Genomic DNA, 18552 nt, shown 5'->3' on the forward strand with positions numbered 1-18552 from the left:
TAACTCACTTAATTAGTGGACATTTGACATCTTAAACACAGGGAGACTAACACACTCATAATAAGAAGGAGCCCAAAAATGTAATTTGGGATTGGTGCGGTAGTTCAATAATAGTTCTCTAGTGGAATGAATTATTATTGATAAAATTAAGTTGTGTGTTCGGGGCGAACACGGGATGCTTAATTTTATCGGGAGACCAAAACCAATTCCTCCTCTCGGTCCCTATCGTAGCCTCTTATTTATAGAGTATTATACCCACCTATACCCACCTTCATACCCATGATAAGGGGGCCGGCCAAGCTAGCTTGTGGTTCAAGCTAGGGCCGGCCAAGCCTTGATTCATGGGTGGCCGACCCTAGCTTGAACCCAAGCTTAGGTGGCCGGACCCCATTAAATTTAAAAGAATTTTAATTTTTAATTTTTCTTATGTGGAAGATTTAATTTATTGGAGAGAATTAAAATTAAAATATCTCTTTTAATAGGATCTACAAAAGATTAAAGAAAGAGATTAGATCTCTTTCCTTATTTGTAGATTGGAAAGATATTTTATTTTTCTCTTTGTAAATTATTCACATGTTGAAAAATAAAATTATAGAAATTTCTTTTTATCAACCATAAAGGGATTTTTGAAGAGAAATTTTATTTTTTAAAATTTCCGGAAACAAATTAGGAAGTTTTAATTTGTTGATTGAAACTCTCCTAATTTTCCCTTTTGATTGTGGCCGGCCATTGTATGGATAAAGAGGAAGATTTATTTAATTCTTCCAATTAATTCATGTCAAGGAAAGTTACGGAAATTTTATTATAAGTAAATTTCCTTATTTGCTAAGGCTAAGGAATATAAAAGAGGGGGTTGGGGTGCCTTCATGAGGTACAACTTCTATTATTCTCTCTCTCTTTTTCCTTGGTGTTGTGGCCGACCATCCTCTCTCCCTCTCTTCCTCTTTGTGGTGGCCGAAACCCTTCTTGGCTTGGAGCTCTTGTGGTGGCCGGATATTATTTGGAGAAGAAGAAGAAGAAGGAGAGAAAGCTTGCATCCCTTGGAGCTTGGTTGGTGTCTTTTCTTCATCCTTGGTAAAGCTTTTGTTTTGGCCGAACCTAGCTAGGAGGAGAAGAAGGTGCTTTGGTGGTTTCTCATCTCGGAAGATCGTTGCCCACACAACGTCCGAGGTTAGAAGAGGAATACGGTAGAAGATCAAGAGGTTTTTCTAAAGGTATAACTAGTGTTTTTCCTTTCCGCATCATACTAGTTATTTTAGGAAATAATACCAAATATAAGAGGCATATGATTTTAGTGTTTCGAATTTGCTTTCGATGTAGTGTTCTTTTGTTTGTTCTTTTCCTTGTGATTTGATTGTTCTTTTCGGTTGACCTAAAGTTATTTTAGGAAATTAAATATTAGCTTTCCTTAAAAGGTTTTGTCTAGTCGGTGGTGGTTGCTCCCATATCCAAGAAGGCCATGTGCCTCGCCACGTCAGTATTGGGAACCAATTATGGAAATTAATATTTAATGGAATTAATAACTTAGGTGATTTGGATCGAACGTGTTAAGTTCCGCAGGAGATCCAAGTCAAAACCTAAAAGAACAAATAGATTAAATTTTGGATCAAACGTGTTAAGTTCCGCAGGTGATCCAAGTTTAATTTAAAAGAACACATGGTAGATAGGAAAAAGGTTCAGACCTTTGTACAAAGTTTTGTACAGTGGAACCATTAGGCTTTCCGAGTAGCAACCAACAAATGTAACCCTCGGCCTTACAGCTTAGTTAGTAGGAGGCGGGGCGTTACAAAAAATTAGTTTAAAAATCTTTTAAAACTTAATTTCAAAATTATTTGAAAAATATTTTAAAAAATTATTTTAAAAATCTTTTAAAAAATTATTTTAAAACTTAATTTCAAAATTATTTGAAAAATATTTTAAAAAATTATTTGAAAAATCTTTTAAAAAATTATTTTAAAAATCTTTTAAAAAATTATTTTAAAACTTAATTTCAAAATTATTTGAAAAATATTTTAAAAAATTATTTAAAATCTTTTAAAACTTAATTTCAAAATTATCTGAAAAATCTTTTTAAAAATCATTTTAAAAATCTTTTAAAACTTAATTTCAAAATTATTTGAAAAATCTTTTAAAAAATTATTTAAAATCTTTTAAAACTTAATTTCAAAATTAATTGAAAAATATTTAATAATATTTTAAAACTTAATTTCAAATTATTTAAAAATTTTTTTTAAAAATTTTTTAAAAATATTTTAAAACTTAATTTCTAGATTATTTGAAAAATCTTTTAAAAAATTATTTAAAAATCTTTTAAAACTTAATTTCAAAATTATTTGAAAAATCTTTTTAAAAAATTATTTAAAATATTTTAAATCTTAATTTCAAAATTATTTGAAAAATCTTTTAAAAATTATTTAAAAATCTTTTAAAACTTAATTTCAAAATTATTTGAAAAATATTTTAAAAATTATTTAAAATCTTTTAAAACTTAATTTCAAAATTATTTGAAAAATCTTTTAAAAATTATTTAAAAATACTTTAAAACTTAATTTCAAAATTATTTGAAAAATCTTTTAAAAATTATTTAAAAATATTTTAAAACTTAATTTCGAAATTATTTGAAAAATCTTTTAAAAATTATTTAAAATCTTTTAAAACTTAATTTCAAAATTGTTTAAAAAATATTTTAAAAATTATTTAAAAATCTTTTAAAACTTAATTTCTAAATTATTTTATATCTTTTAAAAAATTCTTTAAAAATTATTTGAAAAATATTTTTAATACCAATTTCAAATTTACTTTCAAAATATTTTAAAAATGATTTCAAAATTAATTTCAAAATATTTTAAAATCAATTTCAAAATATTTTAAAAATCATTTCAAAATAAATTTCAAAATATTTTTAAAATCATTTCAAAATTACTTTAAAAATCTTTTAAAATACCAATTTCAAAATATTTTTAAAATTATTTTAAAAGTCTTTTAAAACTTAATTTCAAAATCATTTAAAAATTATTTGAAAATTTTTTATTCAATTAATTTCAAAATATTATTTAATTTAGAAGGGTTTAAAAATATTTAATTCTCAAATCATATTATAAAATTATGATTGCAAATGTTAACTCCAGTTAATTTCTACTGTAGTCTCAAAAGTTAATATTTATTCATTTGAAATTCAAACGTATATCTTCAATAGTTTAATTTATAAAGTTAACTTTATCTCACAATCACTCATATGCTAAACATGACTGAAAATCTAGATTGAGTGAGATGGAAAATTAGGCAAAATATAAAAGACCTATTATATTTTATACATGCTTGGACTCTAGGACCCTAGGGATTCATATTTGCATTAATTAAGGGGGAGTGAGCGGAGTCAAGCTAATTATCAAGTAACTTTTGAAGAGCTTTTCAAATTTAATTAAATATCTTTCGAAAAACTTTTCAAATTTAACTCAGTATTAAATGGTCTTTCAAAACTATCTCTAATTTGGCTATAGTTTTTTTATTATCCCCTATCAAACTCCCGACTTTTCAAACTAAGAATTTAACTAAGTATTTATAAAAAAATCCTTATTAAAATTATTTTCTAATTTTAAAAGTTAACTAAATATTTCTTTCAAGAAATTTTTTAAAAGTTAACTAAATATTTTTTCAAAAGCTTTTCAAATTTAATTAAGTATCTTTCGAACAACTTTAACAAAGTCTTCTTCAAAACTACTTCAAATTTGACTAAGTTTTCTTTGAAAAATCAAGTTAAAATACCTTTTATTTTGACTATGTTATCTATCCTTAAGTACTTTTTCAACGCAATCATTTTTAAAAAAGCTAAAAAGATTGCTAAGTTTATTCATTTTCGAAATATATGTGCTACCCTTCAGGGGGAGTTTAAAATTGAATATTTGGTTTTCTCTTTTTCTAGTTTTCTTTTTGATTTATGTTAAAGGGGGAAAGAGAAAAGTTAAGTAAAGAGTAAACTTAAACATAATCAAAGGGGAAGCATAAAGTTTTTTTATTTATGCTCATGGGGCAAGCATAAAGTTATTATTTATGCTCATGTTTAAGTTTCTGTACTTAATGTCATACTTTTTTACTTAACTTTGAACCGTATTGCCATAATAAAAAAGGGGGAGATTGTTGGTGCGGGAAGCATCCGACGATCGAACCTATGTTTTGATTATGTCAAAGGGTTCAAAGATAAGGTGTTTTGGTTTATAATATGTTGAACAAGTTTGCAGAAAAGTCCTAAGTGTACTTAGGCAAAAGTCCTAGTTGCGGTTAGGTAGGTGGAAAACCCTAGGGGGTGGTAACCCTAGGTCATAGGGGGTGGTAACCCTATGCGGAAAGTCTTGGCGGGTCGAGAGCTTCAGGTAAAAGTCCTAGGGGGGGGGGGGGTAACCCTAGGTGGAAAGTCCTGGTGTCGCGAACCAGGTGGAAGACTGGACCAGCCGGGAAGCGGAAGTCCAGCAGAAAGTCCGGAAGCTTCGAACGCTGAGCAAAAGTCCAGTCAATCTAGAGGATCGCACTGGCAACAGGTAAATCTCCTGAGTGGAGTAGGTGAGGACACGTTCCCCGTAGAGGGAACAGTAGGCGTCGGGTCGACCTAGGGTTTCCGGTCGGAAATCCGAAGTCAGACCCGGACAGTTTGGAGACTGTCATCATATTCTATTATCATATCTATATTGTTGTTTTGTGCTAACTTTGTTTTGCAGGGTATGTGTTTGAGACTAACACTTTTTGCAGGACCAAAGGAGCATAACTTACCCTCGGATGATGTGAGATCTCGGAAAAATAAAATAAATAGGGTTATTTTGTAAATAGCCTTATAATTTTTTTTCATAATTTTTAGGAATTTTCTGGGAATTTTTCGAAGCTCGTACGACGGGTTTTGAGGGGATCAAGTTCGGGCGCGGATAAAGGCTGTTTGGGATACCTGTTTAAGTGAGGAAAAGTTTTAATATAAATACTTTTCTTTTCTTATTTCTTTTCCCTTAAAACGCCGATCCCGAACCCGAGCTTCCTCCTCACTTCCCCGATCTCCCCTCTTCCTCTCTCTGTTCTCTCGCGGATGAGCGACGCCGACGGAAGCCAGGCTCCAGCTCCGGCGATCTTTCTCCACCGGCATCGACACCCATTGAGCTCAGGTCCGACCGGTGTCTTCCCCTCTGGGCCGCTTCACAACATCGCGTCTTCTCACTCCTACCTGCCGACGCCATTGGATTGAGCGAGATCCACCCGATCGTCGGTGAGGGTTTTCTTCCGGAGGTTCGAGAGAGGGGCTGGCTTCACCCGAGCCCTTTCTCCTTGTGCAACTGTGCCCTAGATCTCTTCGGTTGGCTCCGATCAGTCGTCGCGGCAACAGAGCCGTGCCCTAGCAACGATCCTTAAGGTAAGGTGTTACCAGATTTCGATCGATTGGGTTATGTTCTTCATTGATTCTTCTTGTTGGATTAGAGGAAGCATCAGATAGCTGTTTTAGGGCTTAGACCTTCTTCTCTATAGACTGATCCTCCTCTGTTCTTGATCCTCCTCTTCTTTGAGGTTGATTTAGGTCATGGATTGGGCGATTTCTTTTGGAGACAACCGATTGAGGTAAGGTTAGGTTGTTAATTCGGTTGGTGTTTGGATCTGTGATCTTCTTGCTTGATTCATTGCTTGATCCGACTGATCCATCAGTGAGGTTATGTGCTCTTGTGGTGGATCTGGAATTGGGTTCTGTGGCATCTTGGTTTCCAGCAGTGTTCTGTGAGGTTGCTTGTTGTTGGTCCGGCAGCACCCACAACCGGTAGCTCCTCTGGTTCCAGCATCAACAGTAGCTAGAAATTGAGGTATGAGTAGGGATTTTGAGTACATGATGTATTGAAATTGGATATTAGTATGATGATCAGGTGTTAGATGATTTGGTAGGATCTTGATACCTATTGATAGTTGATTCATCATTAGGTTATGTAGATTAATTAGGTTATTTGGATTGGATCTTATGGTTTTATATGCTTGGGATTAAGTGAATGATTATGTAGATAATTAATCATGTGTAAATGGATTTAGGGTTGATTTGCTAATCTAATGGTTAATTAAGGATTAGGAATTATCCCTGATTAACCGTTAGAAAGGATGAGGGTTATGGGTTAGGGTTGTCCCTAAATTTCTGTTTAGGATTTATTTAGCTATTTGTTTGTATTCTAACTAAATAAAAGTAAATGTATTTATTTACGCAGGACTCTGATTCGAGACGGGCGTCTCGACTTCGGACCTTGGATTTGACGTGATTGTACTTTCTATTTGAGGCGGGTACCCTTTGACTTATCTTTTGATACTGTCTTATGATATGTGCACTTTATATATAATTACTAGTGATTGGTAGATTTATCATTTCCTTGGTTATAGTTTATTCGATACCTGTAGGCGATTACTAGTGATTTGTAGTTTTAGTACTTCCCCTGGTTTTAGTTCAGTTGATACCTGATACATGGTTCTACTGTTAGCTGCTATACCTTAGTATGCTTTTCTCTCTGGTTATGTTATCTGTGTTCATAGAGATAGAGGTATTTATTGTACTTCCCTCTATACTGGATTAGTTGATAGATATATTGGATATGTGATATTGGATTCATGTTGTTGTTATCCTTGTTATATATGTGTTTATCTTTTTGGCACCTACACATATGGAGGAGGATATGTTCAGGTATGACATACTGTAGCCGCATGTACCATATTGCATGATTGCATGCTGGGCGATTGACGACTCCATTATTGTTGAGCTCGTCGGCCGGCTACATGGGCCTGCACACAACGTGACCACTGCATGGGTAGTGGCACAGCACTCAGGGTGTGTATGGTAGGTTGCCCGGTGGTGCTCCGCTAGGACGCTCATGGGTAGCGTGATAGGAGCATGGTAGCACGCCGGGGTCCCTCTCCGTCATTGTGTACCGGGAGATGAGAGCATTGTGCTCCCTCACTATGTTTGAGGTAGGAGGATAGGTGTACTCCGACAGCATCCCGTCCACTCGGTCACTCATCAGGGGTAGTGACGGCAGAGTGCACGGTTGTCACAGCCCTACCCACTCGGTCTCACCATTGTGTGTGAGATGGCTGAGCATGACAGTAGGGGTGACCAAGACATGTCATTTGCATCATATTCACAGATTACATTATTTATGATTGATGCATTTTGGTGATTGCATATGATTGACATGTATACAGGTTATTTTCTTTTGCTCTGACTATTTTTATCTGTGTATGTTCACAGTCAGTTGCACAAGCCTCGCAGGTGAGTACAGTTTATTTCAGTTATGAATTTTATTATTATTCTTGCTATAGACTGTACTTTATGCCTATTGCTGGTTATTACAGTTTATTTCAGCTATGCATACCTGTTATACTGTTAGGAGACTGTACCGTAGGTTGTACTGTTAGGAAACTGTACTATAGGCTCTATGGTTTAGTGTACTTGTCACGCCCCCAAAGGAGTCCTTGCCAAACAAAAATCCGACAGCATCTCCCCTGTACCGGTGACAATATGAAGCATCACTACAAACAAAATATACATCAGCCACATGCGGCTGGAATATTTATATACACAACCACGCAGTTATAATAACAGCCCACACGACTGGAATGAAACAATCACAACCACGCAGTTATATATAAAACAGCCCACACGGCTGTACAAAACAAACCAACACAGCGGAAAAACGAAAACGAAAAGCCCAATACAACGCAATCAACACACTGCTAGCCAGCTAGGCTTTATACAACAACCACACAACACAAATACAACAACCCACCAAATACAACAAATACAAATAAAAACATATACAAAACCAAAAACGACCTTCGGATGTGACGTAGGACCCGACAGACAGGATACTCCGAGCGACACTCCAACCATCTACCTGAAAACATAAAGATATACATGCGGTGGTGAGTATAGGTAACTCAGCGGATAATAGAAAAGATAGTGCATGAACTATACATAAACATGGAGATCACAAGTATACAGTCTCAGTAGGGAATAAAGAACATGATCATACTATCATAATCAATGCACCTAAACATATCTGACATAATAACCTGACATATAAACTGTACAAACCACAACTAACATAATGACAGATACATACCCAATCTGGAATCGACACATGATACAATGATCAATAAACTCACCGAATCTGCAACAGATATACCCGTGACACCTGTGCAATATAGATACGACTGCATATACATGTAAAATAAATGACATGTATGCAGCATGGCAACCAAATGCAACAACCATATCTCAATCAAGTGCAACAACGACAATCACATGCAACTAGTATCTACTAGACATGTATGCAAATATAACCCCCAGATGCACCGTGCATCATATGCAAAAGTGCATGCATGCTCCATGGTCACCCCCGCCACCTCTCCAGATACCACGACCCTTGTATGGCCGAGAGGCTTGGGTCTGTGACGACTGTACTACCCTCCAGCCCACTATATAGTGGTCGAGGCGGATAGTCCACTAGTAACTATCTAGCTACATAGTATCAGGGTCCCTGACTGCTCACAACGCTGGATCTCACAAAAACCTCGTGACCGGGTGGCACGACAGAACTAGCAGCAACTGCTCCAGCTACCACTACCCATGAGTGGCCGAGCGTGCGGTGCTATTCCCAAACCAACTGATGACTCTCTCAACAACAAGGGAGATAATGGTCATCAGATGCAATGAATGATGAACATGATATATATATATATATATATATATATATATATATATATATATATATATATAATCATCATCCATGCAACAACCCCAAACCTCATAAATACCTCCAACAAGAGTATAATCGTCATGATACCTCCACGTATCCCACCAAACATATGTACACTCTACACATGTATAATCAACCAAAAATATCCAATAATCCCACCAGACACATGTACACAAAATATAAGTACAATCAACATATATCCTCCAGTAAAAACACAACAGACATGTGTACACACCCCAAACGTACAATCAACACAACTCCTCCAAAAGTACATGACAAATACGTATGTACACACAACATGCAAATGCACGGTCAACAAGATGACTCCTATAATACATACCCACCTATGTACAGTCCACATCATATACCCAATCAACATGGTAATACCAACAACCTGACAATCCTTATAAGACATACTCTATACGTGTAATCACAATAGAGTAGATATCAAGAGTTGAGACTATATATGAATTAAATAGATCATCTCTAAACTCAAGCAAAAGTAACAAGTAGGAAAAATAGCAATCGAACACAATATAAGGTAAAGTAACCTAATCCGTCAAACAATAACCATGCATTAAGCTCAAAGAAAATACATAGAGGCAAAGGAAGAAATACTCGCCTTAAAATGTAGATCGTGCCAAGTAATCCCGCGTCGAGACTCTCGTCCCGAATCCAAGTCCTGCAGCAATCAATATATTTATATTTTATTTAGCTAAATTCATACGAATTAAATAGTTAAATAAAATCCCTAACCCAATAGGATCACTCCAATCAAAACTGATCTCTGACTAATCCTCCAAATCAACACATTATTTAATTCCAATAACAAATCCATCTCTTAAATACAAATCCACCACATAATGATATCCACCCATAATAACCTATCATAAAATTAAATCTCCATCATAAATCCACAACAACCTAACATCATCATCAACAACCAATTCATCAACAAAATGCACACTAATCTCCAAACACACAAATGAATCATTCCTATCTCACAATTAACACATCTTAAATCCAATTCACATAAGTCATCATCAATCAAACACTAATCCAAACTCATCATAAATCCTTCTAAACCCACTAATCACAATTTATCCAAACAACCCCAGATCACGAAATCTCCAACATAATACAATACAAATCCTTATCAACCTACATCTCAATTGATTTCCTTAATTCTCACTAATCAATCACTAATCAAATCTCCTTATAACTCCTTCAATCTTTCCAAACATAACCTACCAGTCATCAATTAATCCAACACAAGAGCATCCAACTACAACGAATCCCTCTACATGCTTCCATGTGCTCTAAACTAAACATGATCTAATATCCATTAACAACACTGATAGAACAGAGCAATAATAGAAGGATCTAGAGATACATCACCAAAGGAAACTCACCTAAATTGATCCCCACCTCTTCAACCGAGACCTCCACAGCTACTAGAAGTGAAGAGACAGTGAATGGCAACAGGGAAAGTCCACAATCCATGCCTTTCTCTATTCTAAAACAAGAAGAACATCACAATTGAGACCAATTAGGCAAGAACTTTGAATCTTTATGATTCTGAATGAAGCCTACCTTACTCCAATTTTGTGTCGGCAGCCCGTCACACTCAGGATCAGCAGCTGATCAACGCCGACGAGCAAGAGAAAACGGAATCCAGTGAACTTGGACCTCCTTGATCTAAGCTCCAATGACGAGGAGGTGCTGGACGCCCATAATAGGAAACTAGGGCTCGAATCTCCCCTCTGTCACCGAGCCCTAGCCTCGCCGTGCCCTAGCCGCTGAGCAACAATCGATCGCGAGCAAGAAACTGTTGAAGATGAAATCGCACAACCAAAGATGACAGTTACCGTCAAGATTCAAGCCACATTCTCTCCGACGACGTGTGAAGGTGAGATCGCGGTGGAAGAAACATCCCCGTCGGCGTCGGGCCGTCCGAGAGAGAGATCAAAAGAGAAGGAGAGGCAACAACCGGGTAAGATCGAAGGAAGGGTCGACTGAGGCACGCTGAAGGAGAAGACATTCACTGACAGTGAACTTGCGGCGACCGACGATCGGGCGAGGAGGAATCGCCGGAGAAGGGTTTCGGGCGGAGGGGTTGTCGAGTGGGGGAGGAAAATGAATCGGGAGGGAGGAAGAATAAAGAAAATAAAACTTAGGTTTAAGTTAATTAAACCTTAAGTTAAATCCTTAATCAACTCCCATTTAAATGGGTATCCCAAACAGGCTCCGCTTAGCTCCCCCAATTCATCCCCTCAAAACCAGTCATACGGACTCCGTTTAAATCCCAAAAAATTTCTAAATATTCCTGAAAAATTCAATAAGATTTTCCGTCCAATAACATTTATTATTTAATTTTACGGTATCTTACAGTACTGTACCATAGGATGTTACTGGTGGTTATATGTTGCTGTACATATCTATTAGATTACCTGTTGAGTTCTTTGAACTCACCCCGTTGTTACTATTTTTTAGGCTGAGGCCGTCGGGAGATATTCCAGTCGCTAGCCCCATTGTTGCGAGGATTTTCTTTGTCGGATTGTATTTTGCTTTTTTGCATCTTATATACTAGTATTGTGGGTTAGTATTGTGGACATTGAACATTCGGGTTTGCTACTTTTGTTTTCTGCTGCAGATTTTCTCATTACTTCGTGGATTTGTTTTCTTCATTGTAGTGGAGTAGGATGTTTACATATATCTTCGAGGATTCTATATCGACCTTCCTTATTAAACTGCGTGGATTGATTATATGTTGAACTGTGTGGAATGTTGATATAAACTGCGTGGTTTGTTTCGTATTTGTATTGTATTATTCCGGCCGTATGTGGCCGAGGTATAGAGATATATGTATTCTGGATTCATATTGTCACCCGTACAGGGGAGATGTTGCCGAAATTTCTTCTGGCAGGGACTACCTGGGGCGTGACAGATGAACAGTGTTCGAGGCGCCTCCATTGAGCTTGGAGGCGCCTCGGGTGCAAAGCTGAGCTGGCTACGAAGCAAGCTTGGAGGCGCCTTGAAGGAAGCTCAAGATGCCTTGGACTGGTGGATGAAGGCGCATTGGAGAGCACAGAAGGCGCCTTGAAGGGATAAGTCACGACCAGTTCAGGCTTGATCCACACGGGCGACTCGGCTAGTTTAAGGCGCCTTGGATGGGCTTTAGGACGCCTTGAGCACTGTTTAAAAGGGGGTTTCGAGCAGCACCTTAATACAATGAATTCCAAGCGATCCCTTTGCAACTAGCTGCTAACAAAATGACCCGGAAGTGCTGCGACTTGACACCGACGACCCAGAACTCTGAATCTTCAGATTACTATACTGTTGTCGGTACAACTGTCTTTTTCAATTGTACTTAATTGTAATATTTGTACTCTATTCGGGCTTATAGTTGTTGCCCATGGAAAGTGATCAAGGATCGCTGACCTTCGAGTAGGAGTCATCACAGGCTCCAAACGAAGTAAATTCCTTCGTGTCTGTGTGCTTGTTCTTATTTTCCGCTGCTTATTACTCTGTTGCTTTACTCGTCGAGTTTTACGAATCTGAAACGAATAAGCCACGAGCGCTATTCACCTCCCTCTAGTGCTTCTCGATCCAACATTAAGAATCTAATTAATTGAAAAAAAGTGGCCAAAAAATATTAACTTGATTTGCAATAAGAGGATTGCTAATCCAAGACAAATGAAACTCACAATGAAGATCTCCTTTGGGTGGAGTAGCCTCTTACAACATCGACAACTCACACAGTAGTAGACCAGAAAGAGAAATTGTTTATAAATGTTGTTCTTCAACTATTGAAATCAAGATTGTATTTATAGCGTTGATATGGTTGTCTGGAAGGGTTCCGGGTACCTAGGGGTGGATAAAATTTTATCCATGACGCAACGGATCGTGACAACTCAGCAAAATATAAACTTTGTGGCCTAGGCACCTGGACCCCATCCGGACATCGGACCGGGCTGAACCAGCTCAACTAGCGCGCAAGCCTTGGGTGCCCTGGCTGCCCCCGGGGGTCCGAGCTGGAAAGTCAACAACCTCATGACTGTCCGGTTTCTCTTGTTCCAGCTTCGCTTGCTTGGATGATTTTGGCCATCCAGAATAGGATTCACCCGAACCCATTTTTCGGCCTTCTCTATCAACCTTCTGCTTCGACTTCTCATCCCTCGAAAATACCGTGCACTTCCTTCTCATCCTCCAGCGTACTCTTCTGCAGCGCCTCGTCCCTTGGACGCACCAAGCCTATCAACTCTCTTCCGTGTTGTCCTTCTCGTTAGTTGTGTCTTTCGCTCTACTTCCTGTACTCCTAAGTTCCTGCACACTTAGACACATGAGATCAAAAGATAACAGGACCTAACTTGACTTGATTGATCACATCAAAACCTCCACGGGATATTTACAATCTCCCTATTTTTTATGTGGATTAACCAAAGTTAAGTTAGGATAAAACAAGACATCAAATTAAATTACTATGCAAGTTTTAAAACATGCAAAACATTGACCTCCCCTTAAACTTAATTTCTAACTCTCCCCCTTTGATCACATAAAAACTAGGATGTTGCTAAATTAAATTGAAATTAAAGTCCAAGGAAGGCATGGACATTGACTAATACTAAAGAATAAAATTTAGAATTTATTTTCGAAATTCTAATTTTTATGATTAAAAAGTAATTTTCAACAAAAATAATTTGAAAAAAATATTTTATTTGTTAAAATTTTTTGAAAAGTTTTATAAATGTTAAGCAGACATATCCAAAATAGTAATAAAATTTTTACTAAAAAATAAAATCAATTTAAACAATAATAAACTATTACTACAGAAAGATTAATTTTTCTTAAAAATTTATTTGAGGTTCAAAACATCTTGAGAAATTTTCTGAAAATATAGTAGAGTAAGTATTTTTGAAAAAAAAAATTCAAAAATTAAGTGTTCAAGAATTTTTAATTTTAAAAATTAGGATTTGGATAAATAATTTATAGAAAATTAAATATTAGTCAAAATATTTTGTTGGGCAGAGAATATTATATGTTTTTAATAAAAATTAAATTTTATAAAAATAACACTGTGAAATAGTTTTAAATTGAAAACTATAATATTTGAAAAATAAATTATAAAAAATAATACAATGGTCAATTTTTTTTAAAAAAAATTCTACAAATAGGAAATGAAATTCTATTTTTCAAAAAAATTAATACCTAATTAATTTTGAATAGACATTGTATGAAGAAATTTATTTTAGCACATTAAGAAATTAAAAAGTAAATATTAAATCAAATGAAAAGTAGAAATATGCACAAATTAAACTAAGCATGACTTTGAAACCTAATCTAGATTACTTCCTACTGGACTGATAAAGTATTTTCTAGGAATGTATGTTTTTGTTACTTTTTTGTTTTAACCCTTGTGAAATCTATAAGACCAATTTTATCCTTAAAAATATCTAAATTTGAGCATGCAGAATTTTTAAATTTTCTATTTTTTCCTTTAAATTAGCATTTTTAATTTTCAATTTTTCAAGATCCTTTATTAAGCAAGATTTTGCCAAGATTTCTTTATTTCTAAATTCTCCTTTTTAAAATTTTCATTTTTAATTTTAAATTTGCACATTGATTTTGCCATTAATTTAATACCAAAATACAGTTGATCATGTGGTAAGAGGCATACCTCACTTACCATATCAGATTTGAAGCTTGATTCTCCCCTACTTCTTTGTTTTCTTCTAAAGTAGCTCCTCCTTCATCGATGCTGGCTTTTGAGGTGCTTTGTTCTTCGTGGCTAGCCATCAATGCTAGTCCGATGTATGCTTCTATTTCTGACTCGGATGATAAGCTTTCGTCCCAAGTGGCATTGAGATTCTTGTGCTTGTTTTAAATGGGTCTCTTGTCTTTTTTCTTTTTGAGTTCCGAGCAGTCCTCCTTTATGTGTCCTTCTTTTTGACACTGGTAGCATCGAACCTTTCTTTTACTTATTGAATTTTTTTTGTTCTACATTTCTTTAAATTTGTTAGATCTAAATTTTTTTCTAAATTTCCTTACCATGTAAGCTTCTTGGTCTCCTTCCATATCTGAGTTTAACTCGGGTTCATCCTTTTTAGTAGCTTTTAGTGCTAGATTCTTGCTTGACTCTTTTGTTGTACCTGCACATCGAGTTTTATGTAATTTCAAAGTAAAAAAAGTTCCTCTATGGTACTTATCTTCAGGTCCTTCGAGATGTAGTAGGCTTCTATGATCGAAGTCCATTCTAGAGTTATGGAAAAGCGTTGAGTGCATAGCGTACTGAGTCCCAGTTGGTTACCGTTTTGCCGAGGTTGACCAGTCTGGTGATCAACTCCTTGATCTTCGCGTGTAGTTGGGCTACCTTCTCACCTTTTTCCAGACGGATGTTCATTAGCTTGCTCCGAAGAATGCCCCATCATGTAAAATTCGCTTCGGATGTTCCCTCATGGAGTTCCAGAAACTTCTCCCAGAGATCTTTCGTCGATGTGTAGCTTCCGATGCGATTTACTTCTTGAGGTGATAATACACTTAATAAGTGATGTTCCTCTTTGTTGTATGCTATGAAATCTCTTTTCTCCTTCATTCAGAGGTACTCTTCTTTGTCTATGCCTTGTTGATCTTTGGGAACTACAACATCATACTTAATTATTAAAATAATTTTAAAGTTAGTTTTTAGGAATACCTCCATTCGGCGTTTCCAGTGCGCGAACTCTCCCTCGAACTTTGGCGGGATGAGGCTTGGTTCAACCATTGATTTCTTTTCTTTGGTCGGCGGTTAGTCCTTCTGAAGCGTCCTTGCTCTAATACCAATTGTTGGTCCTCTGGCGGCTAGCTAGAGGGAACTAAATATCCCTAAAAATGTAAACTCAAACCTTTCTTGATCTTATAGTTGTTGGTCCCTTGGTGGCAGGCAAGAGGGGAGGGGTGAATTACCCTGAAAAAATAAACTCAACCCTTTCTCGACTTATAACTTAATCATGAATACTTGTAAATAGAAATTAAGAGACTAATTAAAAAGACGAAGACACAAGGAGAATTACTTGGGTTGTAATCAGAAGATTGCTAATCCAAGGAAAATGAAGAACACTTTATGAAGATCTCTTTCGGGGGGAGTAGCCTCTTACAACAATAACAACTAACAATCAATAGTAGAACATAAAGAAAGGAATTACAAGTCATTGTCTGAACTATTGAAATCAGAGCTATATTTATAGCACTGTTCCGGACGCCTGGAAGGGTTTCGGATGCCTGGAGTGGGTAGAATTATATCCCCGATGCATCGGTCAACATACATGTTGAACATGATAAAAGTTGATTTTCGGGCGCTCTGAAGGGTTCCGAGCGCCCGGACTCTGGGAGCCCAGAATGGATCCGGGCGCCCGGACCACCAAAGTCAACAATGGTGACTTTTTCAGTCCGGGCCCTCTGCTCCATTTTTGCTCGCCTTGGTCTGGGTCTTTCGCTCCAGCTCCGCTTGCTTGGGTGATTTCGGCCATCCGGAATAGAGCTCACCCGAACCCAATTTCCGGCCTTCCTCCCCGGCTTCTCGTCCCTCGAACGTTGTGTACGTTCTTCTCATCTACCGGTGTGCTCTTTCGCGACACCTCGTCCCTCGGACACACTTGGCCCGTCGGCTCTCTCCCGTGTCGTCCTTCTCGCTAGCCGCGTCTTTCGCTAAACTTTCTGTGCTCCTAAGCTCCTGCACACTTAGATACAGAGATTAAACCAAACAACACCTAATCTAACTTAGTTGATCACACCAATACAACCACGGGGTCCAACAATCCCCCCTTTTTTGATGTGAATTAACCCAAGTTAAGTTAGGGTAAAAAAAATATGAAATTAAAGACATGAAGTATTATGTAATAGATTGAAGATTGACAAATATACCTCCTCCTTAAACTTAACTTCTAATTCTTCCCCTTTCATCACATTAAAAAGAGGGGTACTAAATAAAATCTTTAAGGGGAAAATTTTTTTTCAACAGAAACAATTTAAATGAAGCTTGCAATAAAAAAAAAAAAATTTCTAAGTGAGATTTGAAAAAAAATTCTATGTGAAGTTTGCAAGTAAAAAAATATTTTAACAAATGTTAAACCATTGATAAATATTGAAAGTATTTAATTTAATTAACTTTTTCATGCTTAGCAGTTTGTCAATTAAATATTCAATTCAGAAGGTACTAGGCCTTTTTGGTTATTGGATCATCAACCACTTCTAGACAAAACCTTTTAATGAATTCAAATATTTAATCTTCTATCTGAAAGCCCTAAGTCTAATTTCACTTTTAATTTAAACAAGTTTTTGGGACCCAATATAGGTTTCTTCCTACAGGGTTAATCAGGTATTTTCTAGAGATATAAGATTTTGTTACTTTTTTGATCTGACCTTTGTGAAATCTATAGTACCCGTTTAATCCTCTATAGTTTCTAATCTTTAAATCAGAAACATTTGAACATGAAGAATTTTTTAAGTTTTCTATTTCTTCCTTTAGTTTAGCATTTTCAAGTTTTACTTTTTCAAAATCTTCTATTAGACATGATTTTGCTAAAATTCTTTTTATTTTTAAGTTTTCAATTTTTAATTTATCATTTTTACTTTTTATCTTGCACATTGATTTTTCCATAGATTTAATACCAAAATAGAGTTGATCAGGAGGTAAGAGGCATACCTTACTTACCATATCAGACTTGAAGCTTGACTCTCCCCCTACTTCGCCGCATTCATCTGAAGTTGCTCCCCCTTTATCGATGCTGGCTTCTAAGGTGCTTTGCTCTTCATGGCTCGCCATCAGTGCTAGTCTGGCATATTCTTCTATTTTTAACTCAGGTGATGAGCTGTTGTCCCAAGTAGCCTTTAGAGTCTTTACTTGTTTTACTTAGGGATCTTGTCTTTTTTCCTTTTTGAGTTCTGGGCAGTCCTCTTTTATGTCTCCTCCCTTTTGACACTGGTAGCATTGAACTCTTCTTCTATTTCTTGGATTTTTCTTGTTCTACATTTCTTTAAATTTGTTAGATCTAAAGAATTTTCTGAATTTCCTTACCATGTAAGCTTCTTGTTCTTCTTCTGAGTCTGACTCAGGTTCATCCTTTTTGGTTGCATTTAGTGTCATAATTTAGCTTGACTCTTTTGTTGTACCTGCACATCTAGTTTCATGTAATTCTAAAGTAGAAAAGAGTTCCTCTAGGGTACTTACCTCCAGATTCTTTGAGATGTAGTAGACATCGATTATCGAGGTCCATTCTGGAGTCCTGGGAAAGGTATTGAGTGCGTAGCATATCGAGTCCCGGTTCGTTACCGTTTCACCAAGGTTTTCGAGTCCGGTGATTAGTTCTTTGACCTTTGCGTGTAGATCATGTTGGTGCGGGAAGCATCTGACGATCAAACCTTAGTTTTGATAATGGCAAAGGGATTCAAAGTTAAGTTTAATTGTTATCTAATGTATATGATTGAGTGTTTCAGGAAAGTCCTAGCTGCGGTTAGGCAAGGGAAAATCCTAGGGGGTGGTAACCCTAGGTCATAGGGGGTGGTAACCCTGTGCGGGAAGTTTTGACGGGTCGGCGCTTCGGGCAAAAATCCTACGGGGTGGTAACCCTAGGTTAAAATCCTAGTGTCGCGAACCGGGTGTAACGACCCAAAATTTCCTTGTCTTAAGTTCTAAAAGTCCTTATTAATACTTAGAAATGCTATAGAAATATTCTAGAGATTTTTAGAAAATTTTAGAGTATTTTTATGTAATTTTTTGGAGGTCGTTTGGTATTTTTACTAAACGAAAGAAGTTTCG

The sequence above is a fragment of the Zingiber officinale genome, chromosome 9A (assembly GCF_018446385.1).
Source record: "Zingiber officinale cultivar Zhangliang chromosome 9A, Zo_v1.1, whole genome shotgun sequence".
NCBI lineage: Eukaryota > Viridiplantae > Streptophyta > Magnoliopsida > Zingiberales > Zingiberaceae > Zingiber > Zingiber officinale.